General features: G+C 38.2%; 1 pseudogene; it reads left to right on the top strand.

Moving 5' to 3' along the window:
* Positions 1–941: 941 nt before the first annotated feature.
* On the top strand, positions 942–17,678 carry LOC146566465 (adhesion G protein-coupled receptor G4-like; annotated as a pseudogene).
* Positions 17,679–18,520: the final 842 nt, after the last annotated feature.

The raw sequence follows: 18,520 nt of genomic DNA on the forward strand, positions 1-18,520 counted from the left end.
CGTCTGAAAATGAGAAACTCTGAGTCCAGCAGCGGCATGTGTCAGACTTGTATTACATTAAAATGTGTGAGCTGGTGTTTGAACCACTAGTAACAAGTTTTCACAGGAGGTGACAGGAGCCTTTTCTCTCTGTCCAAATGTAAGAGAACAGTATTTTTACCAACAGCTACCCGACTCTGTTGTTAGAGCTGCATCATTCATTCTTATTCTGCTAAAGCTAACCTTCATTTACTGTGTTGTTAAAAGCTCAGAAATCAATGCGTGTCATGTTGCAGTCGGTAAATGATAAAAAAATAATAATCTAAGGTTGCTTAAATTGCAGCGTTTAATTGTTCATGTGTCCGTATTTAAGTTTTAACTGCTAATTGATATTTGCTTGTTGTATTTTTTACATAAATAAAATTTGTAACCCTTTCACTTCTAAATAAAGATAAAATCTGAATAAATGTTGCATGTTTCTGTGAAGATCAAAGCTCAAATAAACTTTCTATAAAACTGAGAATGACTTTTTCTCTTTTTGATTCAATTTCTCAGTTTATTTTTAATGAATTTGTTTTTTTGTTTTTTTTAACTTCACATTTTATACGGATGGTTTTGTTGCACAGGGACAGATACCAACCTACTGAAGGCCATGCATGTAGCCTTGAAAGAGTAATTAGGTCTTCATGTTCAGGTAGTGTTGACAGAAAGCAGTGCATGTTTGTCAGAGCTAATTACCGTTTCACGTATGCTTTTGTGTGGCCGTGATTTTTTTCCTCCTACACTTTTATAGATTGACTTTTTGTCCCACCTGCACACACATAATAGCACGAACCGACCAATCACAGCCAGACAACAGCATTACCTGCTTCACGGTCACAGACAAAGGTTCGTGACTTGATTTTTATGCATCGTCTCAGAGCTTGTTCGAAACCAGTGAGCTGAGACTTTGCAGGATGAAGTGTAGTTGCTGAGAATCTCGACCAGGATTTACTTTCAGATTCATCTCCTGGCTTTCAGGCGATTCTGTCGAAGGTAAGTTCTTCACTTATGCTCAAAAACTTTGATAAACTTTGATGCTTCTAATAATTCTAATAATAAAAATACTTTATTATACAGTTAATGCACAAATAATAGTGTAATTATTTAATTTTATTTTTCAGATTTCATCATGGTCATCCTTCAAAATTACCTGAATGTTTTTTTCTCTCTGTCTCTGCTGGGCAGCCCGGGTCCTGCTAAAGCAGACGGTAGGAACAACTAAAAAAATGGAAAAAAATACAAAAGAGATCACAATTTATTTGATCACAAATCATGTTTGCGTATTACTTGAAGCCATGGTTCTGTGAGAAAGTCAGCTGATTGTAAAAAAGTCAAAATCATCTAAAACAAACCTCACGTATATCATGTAGAGCCATTAAAGACCACAAGGTGAAAGGTGGAAAAGCATGATGTAATACTGTAGACAGTTTAACTGACTCCAGATTCAGCTCCTGCTGACTAAATAAGTAAAGAAGAAAAAAATGTTCTTCACACGTTCCTTTTAAAGTGGCCGGGTCTGTAAAAGTGGCTGCAAAACACACTGATGATAATTTCTAAAGCAAAAAAATAATTACCCATTAGGGTAATTTTTGACAATGAAAAAAAAAGAGTTGCAATGAGACTAACAGTTAGGTTTATAAGTGTTTTTTTCTTTCTTTTTGTGATTGAGCTTGCGTACACCATCACAGTGCGTTTCAAATCAAACAATCTATGGGTTAAATTCAATGTTAACAAAAGCATTGACTTAACTTTGAGGAATTTTTATACAGTCCCCCATTTTCAGATGTTCAAAGGTAAGTGGACTCACAGAATTTTAAGGGTTATAAAGGTTGATTTTTTTTTAGAGCTGTGCCAGCTCTTTTAGATGTTTTCTATCTTTTGAGTCTAAAGTATGAAAAAGGGCTTCTTGAAGATGTCTCTTGGACTGGTAGATCCACCCAACCCCTCATCGAGTGTTCTTTACTTTGTTAGATGTTTTAAGGCTGTTTTTCTTAACCATGGAAATAATTCAATTTTCGTTGCTTTTGTGGTCTTTCTGGCTTTTTGTTGTTGGTGAGTTGGTTGGTGCATGCAAGCTTTGTAAGAATGAGGCAGATTGCTGATTACTACTAAAGTTTTTGCTGTCTCTCTGACCGGGTTGTTTTGCCTTTTCAGCCCAATAATGGAGTTTCACTGAAAAGCCTGGAATAAACTCCACTCTTTTTGCTGCTTAATAACCAGAGAACAGAACCTCCCTGCCAGTCAATTGTCCAATTAATTATGAACCTCTAAAAATGGGACATTATGCATAAAACAGTTCAAACACTTCAATAATATAGTAATTATTTAATTCAGATGAAAAATTTTAAACATATTTCGTTTCAACAGACAAACAAACCAAAGAAAAAACCCAACCCTGTTTAAATATGAACATAATTGAGGTTTCCCAACACACTGCGACAACTCTCAGTTTTAACTAAAACTGAAAAAGGATCAAACTCAATGCAGAAGCTGAATTAAGTGTCTTAATTACTTGAAAACCAGACTGTACACACTCCTTTCAGGAATGAAAAATGTTCTTTTTTCATATAATACCCAGCAAAACCAGTTAAGAAGCTCCAAAAGTGATTTGCTTCCACAACAATGTATGGTGAAAATCTACCAGTGGATCTATCAACATCCACTGCTCATTTCCAACCAAAATACACAACAAAGTCTGGACATTGTCCAATGATCAGGAAATCCATCCAGAAAGACAGTCTCAAGATCTCATAAATAAATTAGAATACATGATCAATAAACAGCATTCAGTATTGTAATAGGAAAGTTATGTAACGTCCAGAAGGTTCTGAAGGTAAAACCTTCTCCCTTTGTTCAGATTTCCTGCTGTGGAAGCACTTTTTATAAAAACGATGTATTTTTCTCTCAGTGCCTAGGTTCAGTCTATGGGGGGAAGTGGCTAATTTCACTGCAGGATGCAGCCACTGGACACTAAAGCATCAGATCACCATCCCCCCCCTGCAAGAGCTCACAGTCTGCTTCTACCTGAATCTAGAGAAGGTACTGATGATAAATGTCCTGCAGTTATAACTGGTTTAACTGTCACAGGGATATTTTTAAAGGTGCCGAACAGTTAAAGAAATGAAATCTCACTAACTCCAAACATGTCTAGACCATAGGTTCCTCACCGTGGACCGCCTTTATGTACCGACATCCAAAGGCACAGTATGCTGAGCTGGGGCTGGGGTTTAAGGCGGGTCATTTAGTGGTCTGGTTGTTTGGCGTGGAGTGGAGGACCCAGAAGATCGTCCTCCTTGAGTCACAGTGGTACCCACTATGCCTGACCTGGTCACATACGAAAGACAGACCTGCCCTATACCTTAAAGGGACCCTGCTGAACCTCACGGCAGGTGGGTTTCCTCTCATCGTGTGTTCTTTAAAAGCCTAATTTTATTCTGGGATTAGAAATAAAGATTGGTGAAGAAATAAAGATGTTTTTTAGAAATGGCTTTTGGGATCTAGAAGTCTGATCCTCTCAGTTTTCTCCTGTAACTGATTCTGATTTTCCTACACAGGCTGTCAGGCAATACTGAATGCAGGTGCTCCTTTTCAGTCTATTATCTAAAACTTGTCTGGCTGGAACATCTCAGTGATTTATATATTGATAACACGGTTGCATCAAGTGATAATCTGCTTACAAAGGTCACTATCAAGAGTTATAGCCGTCTTGTGTTTTTGCTCATGACGTCTTAAATGAATCTGGGCTACAGCTACATTCCCTGTTTAGAAAATGATATGGAAAACCTGCCTTGGCTGTTTCAGTGATTTTTTTAGTCTTTCCTTGACCACCTTTTGTATGCCTTCCCTCTCTCACAGTCCTCTATGGAGCTGCTTCTTCTGCCTCCTCTTCGTGCTCCACACTGGCCCCCAATGGATCGCTCACTCTGGGATCAGGACATTTCATTGTAAACGGCAACATAAAGATCATTCCTATATCCCGTGTGTCGGGAAAACTCTCTCTGTTTCGGATGTGGGGGAGAGAACGCAGCAGCAAGGAAGTGGCATCAATGAACTGTACAGAGGGGGATGTTGTGAAGTGGGAGAGAAACAACTGGGACACTCAGATCTGTGCTCCACTACAAGATTGCAGCCTGAATTGCAGTGAGCATGCAACTTACAAACCCTGAATACTTTCACTTGAAACCTTTGCCGTTATCATCTGATTTTATTTTACTGCAGTAAATGCCACATTCATCAAGCTTTTTCCAGCCTCAGCGATAGTTTGTTGGCTGTCTGTGGTGTATCCCCTCACATTAAATACTCACCACCTTTCTATTTGGCAGTTAAGTAAATGTAAAAACAAATTCATAATCAATTAGATGAAAATTCGAAGCATTAATCAAGCAGCTTGTTTCATCTCTACAAAACTGGAACAGTCTACAGTTTCAATAAGATGATAAATGTTGACACTTTTACTTGTTAATGATTCTAATTTCTTGGCTACTAAATGCAGGAATTTTATGAAAAAAAAAACATTCCAGTTTTTCTCAGAAATATGGAAGAAGTCAGAACTCATGACCCCCAAAGATTTTTTTCTTTTACTGGCCCTAATCCTCTTTCATAGCACTATAGAGCTTAGTTTACATAAGAAAATTCCTTTCACACAGTCTGTTCAGCCATATGAAAAACGCAGTATTAGTTCCACGTGAATCTTTCCCTCTAGCTGAAAGCGCTGCTCCAGTTTTAGGTCAGTGCAGATAGGAAAAAATACAGTTTGATCTTTTCTTCATATCGTAATACAAAATATATAGTTTATGACAGTGGTTCTCAACCTATGGGGCAGGTCGCAGTCGTGGGGCAGGGAGACACACCAGGTGGCTGCTGGTGAAACTAAGCTGAATAAATGTATTTTTTTAGGAAAAATAAAAATGCTGATGCTTTTACACAGACTTTCAATTAAGTCAAGTCTGACTTGGATCCTTTTAATTGTTAATGATTGATGGAAACGGTGGGCTGTAAAGTCATTTTACTCTGCAGGCTTCTGAGGTTTGAGAGCTACTGGTTTATAATAATAAGCAGCCATTATTAAATAGAGGCAGAGTGATGTGGGGATTTTTAAGACTGATACCAATATTTAGTGATTCAATAATCCAATATATCGACTGATACTTTTTTCTTTATTCAGACAAAAAAAACCCAGAGATTTCTCAGCATTTGTTATCTGTAGTTATTTATGAGTCCTCACTAAGATAATATGACAATTTCTCCCTTCTCTCCTTTACTTTCAAGCCCAGTGGTATATTGGTCAGGTTCAAATATTTATAAGATAAAGAAAAAAATCTGTCAAACTGTAAAAAATACATATATATATATAAATATATACACACTGAAGTAGGCTTGAAAGTTATCACTCTTGTTTTTTTATGGTCTTAAATGAAATCTACAAACATTTAATGCAGTTTTATGTTCTCTTTGGCAGCATGGTCCATTTACCAAGTGAAACTGATAATTACTATTGTTCGTCAGGATGAGAACAAAACTGAGATCTACACAGCCAGAGACATCGCACACCAATGGGTAAAACAAACAAAAACTTTAAAAAAAAGGTTTATTCATCTATTTTTAAATTCTTGAAAAACTGTTATAAGAATAATTATTTTTATTACCTCTACCAATGAGTTCATGTCATTTATTCCATTTTTTAAAATATATATTCTGAAGAGAAATTCACAGACTCAATCCAGATATTGTTTTGGATCCAGGAATTTTGTGCGTGCTGTGGCGGGAATTTGTGTAGGGTCAGACTTCTCGTCATTTATTTCTCTGAAAAATTCCAGACCCTGCTGCTTTGGACTTCATTATACTGTGCAGGCTTTACTTTACATTTATTCAGCAGCAGTAAATCTCAGCGGCTATAACACTGCCTTCTGCTCTTTGTTGTTCCTGCAGCTCAGACAGGAGCTGCCGAGCGACATCTATTTACACATAGTATCTGTGTTTGAACTATCCAGGTAGGAGATGATTTACATTTGCAATAAAATTCATTTGAATCTCACTGTGTGTCACACAATTAAATCTTGTTTATAGTACATGTCAGAGGGGAGGAACAAATGGGCCATAAGGTTACTGAGTTTCTTTGATTTTCTTATTTTCAGATCCAATACAGAAGACCTCGTAAAAACACCATATGAAGACCAGCTGGTAAGAACATCAGAGCTCAACTGATGCATCAGGTTGATGTATGTATGAGGGGATGTTATCTTAATGCAAATATAGCTGTGTCTGTTTGGCCAGTAGGACAGTAGGAGTGTAAGACCTGGACAGCATCTTTATCAGCATCTTGTTTCATACGTATTAAATGTTCTTCTATTCTTCAGATGCGGTTCAGTCCCTCCAGTGTCAACAGGTAATATGGTAGAGAGTTACAGTTCCCAGAATATTGTGTGATTTCTATCTGACTTTTTTTTTTTTAATGTACAGACATGTTTCTTTCATTTGTATATAAAACAAAACAAAAAATTTTTGTAATCTGGGAAAAACATTCATCTTAATAGAAAAAAACCTTGGTTGGGCTTTAACTTTGGTTAAAGAGCCCAAAATAATCGAAATACCTGAAAAGCATTGTTGTAGAAGAGAATAAGAACGTGGTATCTAAAGCATGACTTTGTGTCTTCCTTGTAGTTTTCGCTGCAACGTATATGTGAATGTCATCCCTGCTGTGGATGTGGCAGATGTGCAGTCTCTAATAGCCACGAGGCTTAAAAATCCCTACAACGACCCCAGTGGTTTGTTAAAGCTGTGGGCTGATGCAGAAAACATACACACCACACCTGTCGGTAGGAAACAATTCTCAACAGAAACTGATAATAGTTAATAAAAAACTAATTATAGTTCTTATTCGTACATAATAACCAAAAAACTTTATATTTTTTATAATCTCATTTGGCTTTCATAACAGTTTCTTCCTGGTCTTGCCTTGTTTTTTAAATTTGGTATTTTTCAAAAGTCTCTTTTGTTGCAAATAGTTTTTAATAGTTTTCTTTCCAGAAACTTGCTTTGGATGAAACGTTTGTGTGATCTTTATTTGAATCCAATAAATCCCAAGTTTTCCATTAGTTTCAGTATTTCAGATTCTGTTTTCTTGGTCGAATAATCTCTGCAAAGCTTTGCAGTAGCTTTAGGTCATTACCTTGGTATATGCACCAACAAGCAATCAGTTTAAGTTTGCAAGTTTTTAATGTTCTCCAGCTTTTCTGCAGACACAGAGGAGGAATATCAAACTGAATTCACATTTATATTCCCAAATTTTAATTGACAAACTGGACTTTCTTGAGTGCATAACGTTCAATCACAAAAATTAATTTATCTAATTAGTAATGAAATAAATGAAATTTTAAGGGTGTTTTTATATTTATTTCCATTTTTATATATTTATCTATATTTTAACATGAACAAATATCATTTTGATTGAAGCGTTTGTGCATACATTTGGACTAACCGTTACAGAAACAACATTTTTGTAATAACAAATATTGTTCATTTAAAGTAGACGTGGCATAAACTATTCATTGTGTGTTGGTCTAACCAATTAATAAGCACTGTACGTGTGCGGTCTTGTGAAGTATTTGCAGAAAAACTCATTGTGGGTCTCTGACATGCATCTTCCAGATGGTTTCTTAGTTGAAACCAGCAGCTCCAGTACGATGACACAGCCTTCTCCGGTGACAAATATTACCTCTACAACCACAATACCATCCTCCACACCCTTTTCTACCACCGAATTTAGACCCCCAACCACAAGCATCATCACAAGTACAAGTTCTACTACCGTAACCACGCCCATGACCATTGCCACAAACCCTGAAAATGTCTCCGGTCAGTTTCACAACTGCATGTACGGTTCATCTGACATCATAAATTACTTGGTGAAAACTTTCTGATCTGTCTCAATTTCCTTTGCAGAACTGTATTTTCAGGTTAAGGTGAACGTGTCCATAACAGGCGGCTGTGACTCAGAACAGATCCTTAGGTCCTGGGTAAGTCTTACAGAACACCCAAGCTCTTATTTTAAGATACAGGAAACTATTTTTCCTTCACCTGGTTAAATATAGGGGTGTAAAATCCTGACAGCAGAAGTAATGCAGTAAAAATGAATGCTAACTTCCTCTTCACAGCTCAACAATAGCCTACCAAACAACTTGATGACAGTGCTTGAATTTCAGCTGGTCCCCAAAGCTCAAAGGTAGAGTACCACACATCAACTCACCCAGTTCCAGAAATATGTCACATTCTGATGAACGCAAAGGTCTTTCAATTTGAACAACTTAAGTTACTGATCTCACTTCCAGAAATCATCCTAAGCTGCAGTCAGAATACCCTACCAGAGTAAGTAAGCATAAAAAATATGTCAGTGACTTCTTAAACCAAAAGGCTGTTTCTCCCTGAAAGCTTCATCTTCATCCTTTTTACTCTTTCCCAGGTATTAGCAGACACAGTTTCAAGGTAAGCTTTGTGTGTCTCCGTACAATTTTATTTAGAACTGATTACAATAAACAAAAAATTTGAAATTCTGCCTGGAGGAGGAGGAAACTGGCTGCTACGTTGTTCATTTTTATTTGCCTTTACGCAGATAATATTAAAAAAGTATAACATCATGATGTTATATTTGCTATGTACATGAGCGCATTGTCATTCTGCAAACCATATTTAGCTCTGTTACTTCCAGAAGAGAGAGCTGTATTTTCCAGGTCCAAGTCATGATGCAGTCAGACATACATGAAATCGAAGAGAAGATACGAAACATACTGCTGACACCTTATAATCAGGGGTCCATCTCCATACTCACTGAGGACATAGAGATAAGCCAGATATGTGAGTTAAAAAAAAAAAAGGGGGGGGGACCCAGCCCTGAAAATCTTCTCATTTTGATCTCTTTCTCAAACATCTCACTGTTCCAGTGTCATTTAAGTGCAATGCAGAAATGCGCCAAACCCTGAAAGGGCCTGTTTGTGTGGCCTGAAACTTCAGGAGGAGAAACTGCCAATCAAACGTGCCCAAAGAACCCGGACCACCACGCCACTCGACACTGGTGAGAGCTCGGACTGTTAATCATTTTTCATTTGTAGTCCAAGTGAAACATCTCACAAAATATGTGATTAAATGGCAACAGGTCAGTGACATGGTTGAGTTTAAAAGCAGCATAGTGTGAAAGACTGCTGGGCAACTCGCTGCAATGAATCTGTGGGTTTCGTCATCTATGTAGGTGACTTTTTTAAAAGCTTAGAATTATCAGGGCTGCTGGATTTGTCTACTCAACAATATAAACCTTTACTAGTGAAAAAACATTAAAAAAATTACTGGGCTTCATCCTCTTGATGCCCTGGATATCTGCAGCTAAAGTAATGGAAATCAATCCAGCAGTAAAGATTTATTAGACCAACACTGCTAAAGTACACATGCTCTGACATTTGTCCTCATGTTTACAGTTGAAGTGTGCTGTGTGTTTTATGTATTTGGCTGGCTGATAAATTTAACACATGGATACGTCTGAGTATTAATCACATCCGTTGGTATACATTTATATGGCTTTACTGCTGTTCTAAAGACTGCGTGTTGACTCAGTGTCACAACACTCAGTGATGGCTCTGCTGTAAATGCATTAATCAAGACCTCAGTGTGACTAATGAGAGGTTAAATGATCGGTAATTCTCAGAATCAAAATGGCTCACAGCTGTGTGAGGTCTCACATAATGTCACCAATCCATCCAATTAACCTCATTTCTGTTGTTGGGTAGTTAGCCGATGCCATTTATTTTCCAGTAAGAGTGCAGCTAGCAAATGTTGATATGCAACATGCTGAGGTGGCAGTATAACCAGATGATGAAAATTTTAAAAAAAGGTTAAAGGTTTTACTCTCTGCAGATTTTTTTATGCATTCTCCCTCTGTCCACCTTCTGTTTGACAGTAAAGGCAAGCTCAATACCCATTGGATGGCTCCAGAGCTGGAAGACTGTGGTCCAGTGGTGGAGACCATCCCTGACCTGTACCATGTCAGTGTAACTGCCGGTCAGTCACAGACTTTTTTCCCAGCTCTAAAATTACCCAAACATCTGTATTTCCAACATAAACCCTGTTACATATTAGACATGTGCTGTGTTACAAGTTAGAATGGGATAAAAATGCCTGTTTCACAAGTTGTGCCATTTAACTTCCAGATAGTGCTCAGGATGTGGTAGATATGATTGAAGTCTTACTGAGTAACCACTCCACACTCAACTATGACGAACTGACGATAGTCCTCAACAAGCTGCAGGACATCATTAACGTCAGTGTGGTCACACCAGAGCTGGGCCAAGCTCTTCTCAACATTATTTCAAACATACTGAAATCTGAGAGCAACCTGGTGCCTTTTACTAACAAGTAAGGAATGAATGCAGAACGAGAAATAAACTTTTCCAACAATCTGATGTGGGGACACTAAAATCTTCTGTTTTCTCTCCAGCATCCTGAATATTACAGAAGCAATGGGAGACAGGATAGTGGGTTATGAGGGTTCCTCCACCCTGGTCGCTCCAGCCATCGGCATCGCAGTGGTGGATGTAGTTCCTGGAGAGTTTAACAGTTTAATGATTGGAGTGGCGTCTGATGCTACTGGCAAAAAACCCGAGGTCGGCAAAATTTCTCTGTAAATTTTCTTCCTCATTCTGTTGCTCGCTTCGAACTTCAGCAGGTCTACTCGACTATGTCTACAAGGCTGCTGCCATGTGATTGGCTGATTTAATATTTTGTCATTTGCCCCATCTCTCTCCCCTCGCTCCATCTCAGCAGCTTGCTTCCTCTTCCTGAGCCTGGTTCTGCTGGAGGTCTCTTCCTGTTAAAAGGGAGTTTTTCCTTCCCAATGTTGCCAAGTGCTTGTTCATAGGGCAGTCCTGTGCTTGTTGGGGTTCCTCTCTAATATTGTAGGGTCTTTATGTTATAATATAAAGTGCCTACAGGCCACTGTTGTTGTCAACTGGAACTATATAAATAAAACTGAATGTCTGCATTAAGAAGCAGGTGAACAGGTGTTACAAAAGGTTTCCACATGTGGAATAAAACATGCTACTTTGAACCAATAAATGTAGGCTTTTCTACAGTCATTGCTTTGAACAGTGCTGTTTGCAGCAGCTTGAAACTGACACTAAACATTGTCTTTCTTGGAGATATTTAAGCAAACATACAGATGAGTCTGTACTTACCGCATTAATGCTGCTCAAATTGTCTGCAGTGCATCTCAGAAATCAACGGTGGTGTTAGCTGAAACATGTTGCCTGAGCTTTAAAAAGAATTAAGAAAATTTGTCTTTATAGATTTTTATCAACAGGTATCCCCTCAACAGCACACTGGCTTTCATCTCCCTCCCATCTGCCCTGCAGCACTGCTTCCCCCAACAAGCCCCAAATCAGACCCGACCGAGAATCCAGTTTCAGTTCTACGCCATCGCGTCGCTCTTTAAGGTGGTATTTTCTATGAAGCCACTTCTTTGTGAAGAATTGCTCCTAGATGCTTATTAGTGAAACATGTTATTCATATGTACTGTGTTTTTAACTTCAGGGGAGACAAATAGATCAGACCCTCAACACTTTTGTGGTGGCAGCCAGTGTGACCAACGCCAGCTGTCCAATCAAAGACCTGGAAGAAGATATTGAAGTCACACTCCAACATCTTATACCAAACACAGTAGGAGAGGTTGTTCTATCAATATACACTGCGTGTAATGAAAGCACCTTTAATCAATGAATGCATTAATGTTTCTTTTGTCTCTGATTAAGCTTTACAAGCAGGTCGAGTGTGTGTACTGGAACTTCAATAAAAACAGTACGTCCTGATCTCAGTCCTATTCTTCCAAATCAAATCAACTCTGGAAGAAGCGGGCCACATTAAACATTACTCTTCTCATGCAGATGGACAAGGAGACTGGGACAATTATGGATGTCGGAAATACAACAGCAGCCCTTACTATACAACCTGCCTGTGTGATCATCTCACACACTTTGGAGTTCTTCTGGTACAAACTACTACTTTAATATTGTTTTTCTGTTTCCTAAAAAGCACATTTTGGCAGAGCACTTTAAAGTTTTGGTAACAGCAGCAACAATACACACACTACTAATTATGTTTTTCTTTTTCTTGTATCAAACTGAATTGCAGTGGTGTCAATATGCTTTGACCAGGCTTAACCAGCAGAGGGCACTAAAGGAATAATATTTAAAAATAAACTACTGCAAAGAAAAGTTTGAAAAAAATAAACTACTGCAAAGAAAAGTTTGAAACAGTTCATTATGTTCGAGTAACTCCCGACAACATATACTGTAATGGGATTGCTGTTTTGCAACAATTGCACCATTATTAATAATAATAAATATGAGAAATGCCTCCTGGGCTATTCAGTACCAAGAACGCCAAAATTAAATGAATAAATTCATCATTAAATAATTAAACGTGTCTGTAATTAATTAAAAATTGAAATAAATACATAATGTATTGAATCTATAATTAATTTCTAATACATTTTATTTAAAAAGATTTACTTATTTCGCTAATTATTCCATGGTTTCTGTGGTGCAGACCAGTGTCCCTTATTCATTACTCTGTGGCTTTCAGCCTACAGAGTAATGAATGCCTACCGAAGAGGATTTTTTTAACCACTTTAAATTATTTGATTAACAAGTTGTTTCCTTTACATAAATTAATGTCAGATTTTTTCCCCTATATAATTAAACACAATAAAAATACATAAAACCCCATTCCTATACTTTATCACTGAGCTATGATGAAACTAATTTTACTATAAGTGCTAGAGATAGTAAAAGTGTTTCAGTGTAGTAGTGGTTAGACAGATGCTGGGCTTTATGCAAGTTTACATAAAGTAAACTTGCATATGGGAACAGTTAGGAACAGGATCAGCCAAGAGCTAATAATGCACACTGGAAAATACAGCCCTGTAACCAAACGTCTCCATGTCTCCAGGATGTCGCCAGGACTCAGTTGGACCCTGCTAATGAGCAGATCCTGACCATTATCACCTATCTTGGTTGTGGAGTCTCGTCACTCTTCTTGGGAATTACCGTTCTCACGTACACGGCTTTCGAGTAAGCGTTTTCTGCTTACATGCAGCACAGATCTGTGGGTGCTACTACAGGCCTGTCAACACCAATTCAAATGTATGAGGAAAACTATTGTTTTAAGTGAGGCACACATTGTTTTCAGTGTTAGAAAACAGCAAAGGATATGCTGAAGTTTCACTGTCATGGTGGTATTTTAATGCATGCATTTCTCAGGTTTGTTGAGTTTACTTCACTGCTAAAGGTTTTTCTGTACGTGTATCTACATGTAGCACAAAAGTATCATAGTACCTAACCTCTCGACTTTCTCCACGATGTCTATATCTCTCTTAGAAAGCTTCGTAGAGACTACCCCTCTCAGATTCTCATCAACCTCTCTCTGGCCCTGCTGGGCTTGAATCTGGTGTTTCTGGTCAACTCCTGGCTGTCCTCCTGGGGTCTGTACCCTCTCTGCGTGGCTGTGGCCTCCACCCTGCACTACTTCCTGCTTGCATCATTCACCTGGATGGGATTAGAGGCCGTTAACATGTACTTTGCCCTTGTTAAAGTATTCAACGCCTACGTGCCCTCTTATATGCTCAAGTTTTGTTTTCTGGGATGGGGTGAGTCACATTTTTGCATGACTGAATTTTAGTTAATGGCAACACAGAAAACATTATTACTTATATGGTGTGATGACAGCTCATAAAAATCTCTAATGCGACGCATTATGCTCATTTCCAGGTCCATCTCTAGATCGTTAGACTCTAGCAGAGATGCTCTGCATGAGTCATGGTTCCAAAATAATCTTTATCATATACTGGGCCCCAGTGCAGAGTATTAAACCATTTTGCTCCTCTCCTTTTAGGTCACCTTCTGATTGGCTGCATCTCACAAAATCAAAATTTAAACAGCAGATGGAGGGAACTGGGCCATATTAATGATTTCCCCTCTTTCTGAAATCATAAAGAGAATAAACTGCCTGACAAGGAGCTTTTTGAGCAGTGTGACACCTAAAGTATAGCCTCACAGCGATTACTTAAGAGTTTGGGTATTTTTAATATGATCATCAACAATTCTAAAAGTGCATTACATTAGACAGCTATTTTTATATAACAAAAAGGGTTAATTTTAAAAGCAATTATATTTTCTGTTTGTTTTTCTGAGGGTATGACATTGTAAGTACATACATACTTGTATGTATTTGAAATCTCCATCCAGGGCTTCCTCTGGTGATTTGCATCCTGGTGCTCATCGTGAACAAAGAGGCCTACGGCAGTCACATCTACACAGACACTTCTTCTTCTACCTTACAGCTGCTGGACAACTCTGATAACTTGTGAGTTTTGGATTCATCTTTTATTCATTTTTCATATCTTGATACATACTTGATGATCTGAAGAGAGTTGAAGGTTTCATTCAGCTTTCACATAGAATCTCTCTCTATATCTAAAGAATCTATATCTATCTCTTAGCTGGAAAAAAATGAATATCACAACATATTTTCTCCAATTACAAAAGCAAATCCATGATGTAAAACCACAAATCTTCAAAAATAGATAAAACCATTTCCTTCACATTTTATTTTCAGCCAGATCAAGCTGATCTGATGTCATATTGGAAGTCATGTAACATGGTATTACACTCTCGGGCTATCCAAACACATGATTCAAGAATGATAAGTCAGTAAGATGTTTTCATTAGTTGCAGAAGGTTCAAATACGACCACACTGATCATTCATCGTGTTCACTGATCTCGTCTACTAATGCCTCGTCTGTCTTTTTCCTGTTTGTCACCCTCCCAGCTGCTGGCTCCAGGACGATGTGACATTTTATGTGTCTGTGGTTGCCTACGCTGTGTTCATCTTTCTCTTCAACACCGGGGTAAATCATTTCACATTTCATTAAAGATTTTACTTGTCAGATTGTTATGTGTTCTCCTTATTCCTTTTAAATTCAACATGGGTACGCTGTGATCAAAGAGGAATGGAGATGGTGAGAAATAATGCTCAAGCAACTTGTGGCGTTTGAATGATGCTCAGATGGTACGAAGTGGCCCAAAGTGTGCCTAGAAAATATTCCCAACACCCTTACACCACCAGCAGCCTGAACTGTTGATATAACGCAGGATGGATCCATGCTTTAATGTTGTTTATACCAAATTATGATAATCAGAACTGATCATCAGAAATCTTCATTCTGATGCTCAGCCTGAATTTCCGCAGGTTGCCTTGACCATGTCTACATACCTAAATGCACTGAGCTGCTGCCATGTGATTGGCTGACTAGACATTTGCATTAATGAGCAGCTGAACAGTTTTATCTAACAAAGTGGCTGGTGGAGTTAGAAAAAAAACCCTTCATATTAGACACATTCTTTATTACTGTGTAAATTTGCTTTTGACCCTTTTACCATGTGCCTGTAATCCAACCACTCTGAGGCTTCTTTTCAATCTCCTCTTAGGTTTTTGTGGTGGTTCTAATCCAGATTCGACGTATGCGAGCCAACAGCCCGGCGGGGACCAGGAGTGGAGTCATGCAGGACTTGAAAGGAGTTGCCAGTCTAACCTTGTTACTGGGGCTAACATGGACTCTTGGCTTCTTTGGCTGGGGGCCAGGCAGAATAGTTCTGCTGTATCTGTTCTCTGGACTCAACAGCCTGCAAGGTTGTCCTTTTGTACAGAGGCAGTTAATGAAAGCTCGATAACGTCCAGATAGAATTTTATTTTAAGTTTGAAAGTCATCAAGCTTATTTTTACCATATAAGTAACTGTTTAGCCTCAATCTGGTCAGCCAAGTGTGTCTTTATTAGCTGACATGAACATCTGGCTGTGTTAGTTCTTCTTTTCAGTCAGTCAAAACTATTTTGAGAAGTAAGGATAGTGTAATATGCCAAAGATCAAACATTATAAACATGCACGGACTTGTAAAAAGATGGTGCTTTACTTTTAAGAAGACAACCTTTTGGGTGTTGTTGTGGATTTATTTATTGTGTGAAATTTTGCTAACCACGTGTGCAGTTTTCCACAACAACCCGCTTTGCAACCGGAGTTCAAAAGAAGCTCGGATGAGGGAAAAAAAAAAAAAGATGAAAAGGAAGATTTCAAACAGCCAAATGATGCAACCATATCACAACAGCTTTCACCTCTACTGATCTCTCTTATAATACTTTCTTTTGTATATTAGAGTGAAGCAACCACCGCTGTTTACTTCTCTATATGAAATTATTCCAGAGAAAATTAGAAATACCTGCGCGAGGAACAAAGAGCTTCAAACCCAGATCTTATCTAATCTTGAGCTCACGACCTTTTCTTACTTTTCTATTTGCTGCAGGACTTTTCATATTCTTCTTCCACTGTTTAATGAAGGAGAATGTCAGGAAACAGTGGAGGATTCACCTCTGCTTTGGCCGTTTTCGACTTGAGGAGCACTCTGGTATGAGACCCACACGTAACACAGTGTGACCTCATCAATTCAGTTCAGTTACTTTTATGGCAACCTTTTTGTCGAGGCTCATAAAGTAGTACTGAAATTAGTACATGATACTGATACTATGCAAAGACTCGATCACACTCAATCTAACAAATCTGTTTGTTTTGTTTGGTGCTGTTAAAAGTTCAACTTATGGGGTAACTTGCAATGAAAGCAAAGCAGCAAACTCTACTTTGGGCTTCACTTATATTACTTGTCTGCCACTGTTGTCCAGAATGGAGCAACTCTGCTTCGATTGGAGCTCAGGCAAAGCCCAAAACAAATCCTCCGGGAGCAATAAGACCATCAGTCGGCTCAACTAAGTCCTCCTCCACAGATAGCACGTCAGCTTCCTCCAACTACAGCCAGCGAGATTCATCCTGCAAGAGACCAGATCTGGGTGAGAAAACTAGGCACCACACGTCCTGACTAAACTCATAACTATGATTCGGTCAAGACATTTCAGTACACTTATCATGAGCAAGATAAATTAAGTACATGATGACATTTCAGCGAGACGTTCATTCTTCGGTGGACTTTCCTCTGTTGACATTAAACTTCCTTGGTTCTAATCTGTTATAAGACATTTAAGCTTACAATTAAAAGTTACAGTTCATCCTGTTTAGATTCAGGCTCCTTAAAGTAAAACGATGATCACCGATCACCGTTGCATTCAGCTGCCAAAATTCACACTGAAGGTCACTGCTTACATTAATGAGACTGCACTGACGTTAAGTAATTACCAGGCTTTGTAATTAAGCTGGTTTAGACAGAAGTAAAAGGACATGTCTGTTATTCCTTAAAAAGGTTTCCGTCAACCATCTGACAGCTCAATTTCAGTTTAAACTCCCAGGTATACATTCTTCTCACACACACAGGTTTTTCACACCTCTGAATTGCTCACCGATGTTTAATTATCTTGTAGGCCTTTTTATGAATTCGTTGGCGCTTCCTCAACCTCAGAGAAGCCCTTTGGGTCCGGGAGGTCCGCCTTCCTGCAGAGGGGTGAGCCCAACACCTGGCTGGAGGAATCACGTGCTTCACTAGCAAGAATAAAGAAGAGCGCAACACATTGACTACCACTAAAGATTTGTCTTAGTGTTTTTAGCCATGTAACATGAAACTGATCAGAAATTTTGCAAATATTTATTATTAAATAAATCAATAATGTCAACTGATTCAATGTTTAGCAACTACCACTAATACAGCACTGCTTCAACCTAATGCAGTTTTATCGTGTTTAATTATTGTAGCGATTTGTGTGTCTGCAGCATCAAACTGTGTGAATGACATGTTGTGTTTTTTTAAATTCTGAAACTTTCCAGAGTGGACATATTTTACAAAATGAAAGTTATTCCATGAGGATAAGCGTAAAAAAACAACAAAAAGAAAAAAAAAAAAAACCAAGACCCACAGTCAAGTTTCCACAGTCCCTTTCTTAACCAGCACGATACGGTACTTGCGGGTAACATTTAATGAGGCTGCCTGCTGATGATCTGTTACTCAGTCTAAGGACTGTGATGCTCTTCTGCTCTTGATCAGTTGAGTACTGGTGCCTCTTTTTTTCCCTCCTTTGTGTTGTTCTGAGAATAAAGGCGAGCACAGCGTCGTACAAAATCTTTAGTTATTCGGCACTTTCCCACATTGACTAAATTATTAGAACCGTAACGGAGATATGCTTCAGAAAAAAGTTTGTTTATTTGAGACTATAACCCAACCCAAAGGCTGATACTGTACACACATAACAAGCCAGATAAATCAATGTTTTAACCAGCATAACCAATTTCTGCTGAGCAAATTATTTTTCTAATGATCGTTTTAAATGATATACATGTAGGTAACCCAGAATGTCACTGGACCACAGAAACAAAGTGTATTTAGTTATTCCATTAAAATCCTCAATAATTTAGAATAAATAAATGTCATTCAGAATTCTTCTCTGCTTAAATGTTATTTTAGATTAAAAA

This window comes from Mchenga conophoros, linkage group LG10 (genome assembly GCF_057382185.1).
Source record: "Mchenga conophoros isolate Kocher_MC1m ecotype Shallow Benthic linkage group LG10, M_conophoros_male_GT1.1, whole genome shotgun sequence".
Lineage (NCBI taxonomy): Eukaryota > Metazoa > Chordata > Actinopteri > Cichliformes > Cichlidae > Mchenga > Mchenga conophoros.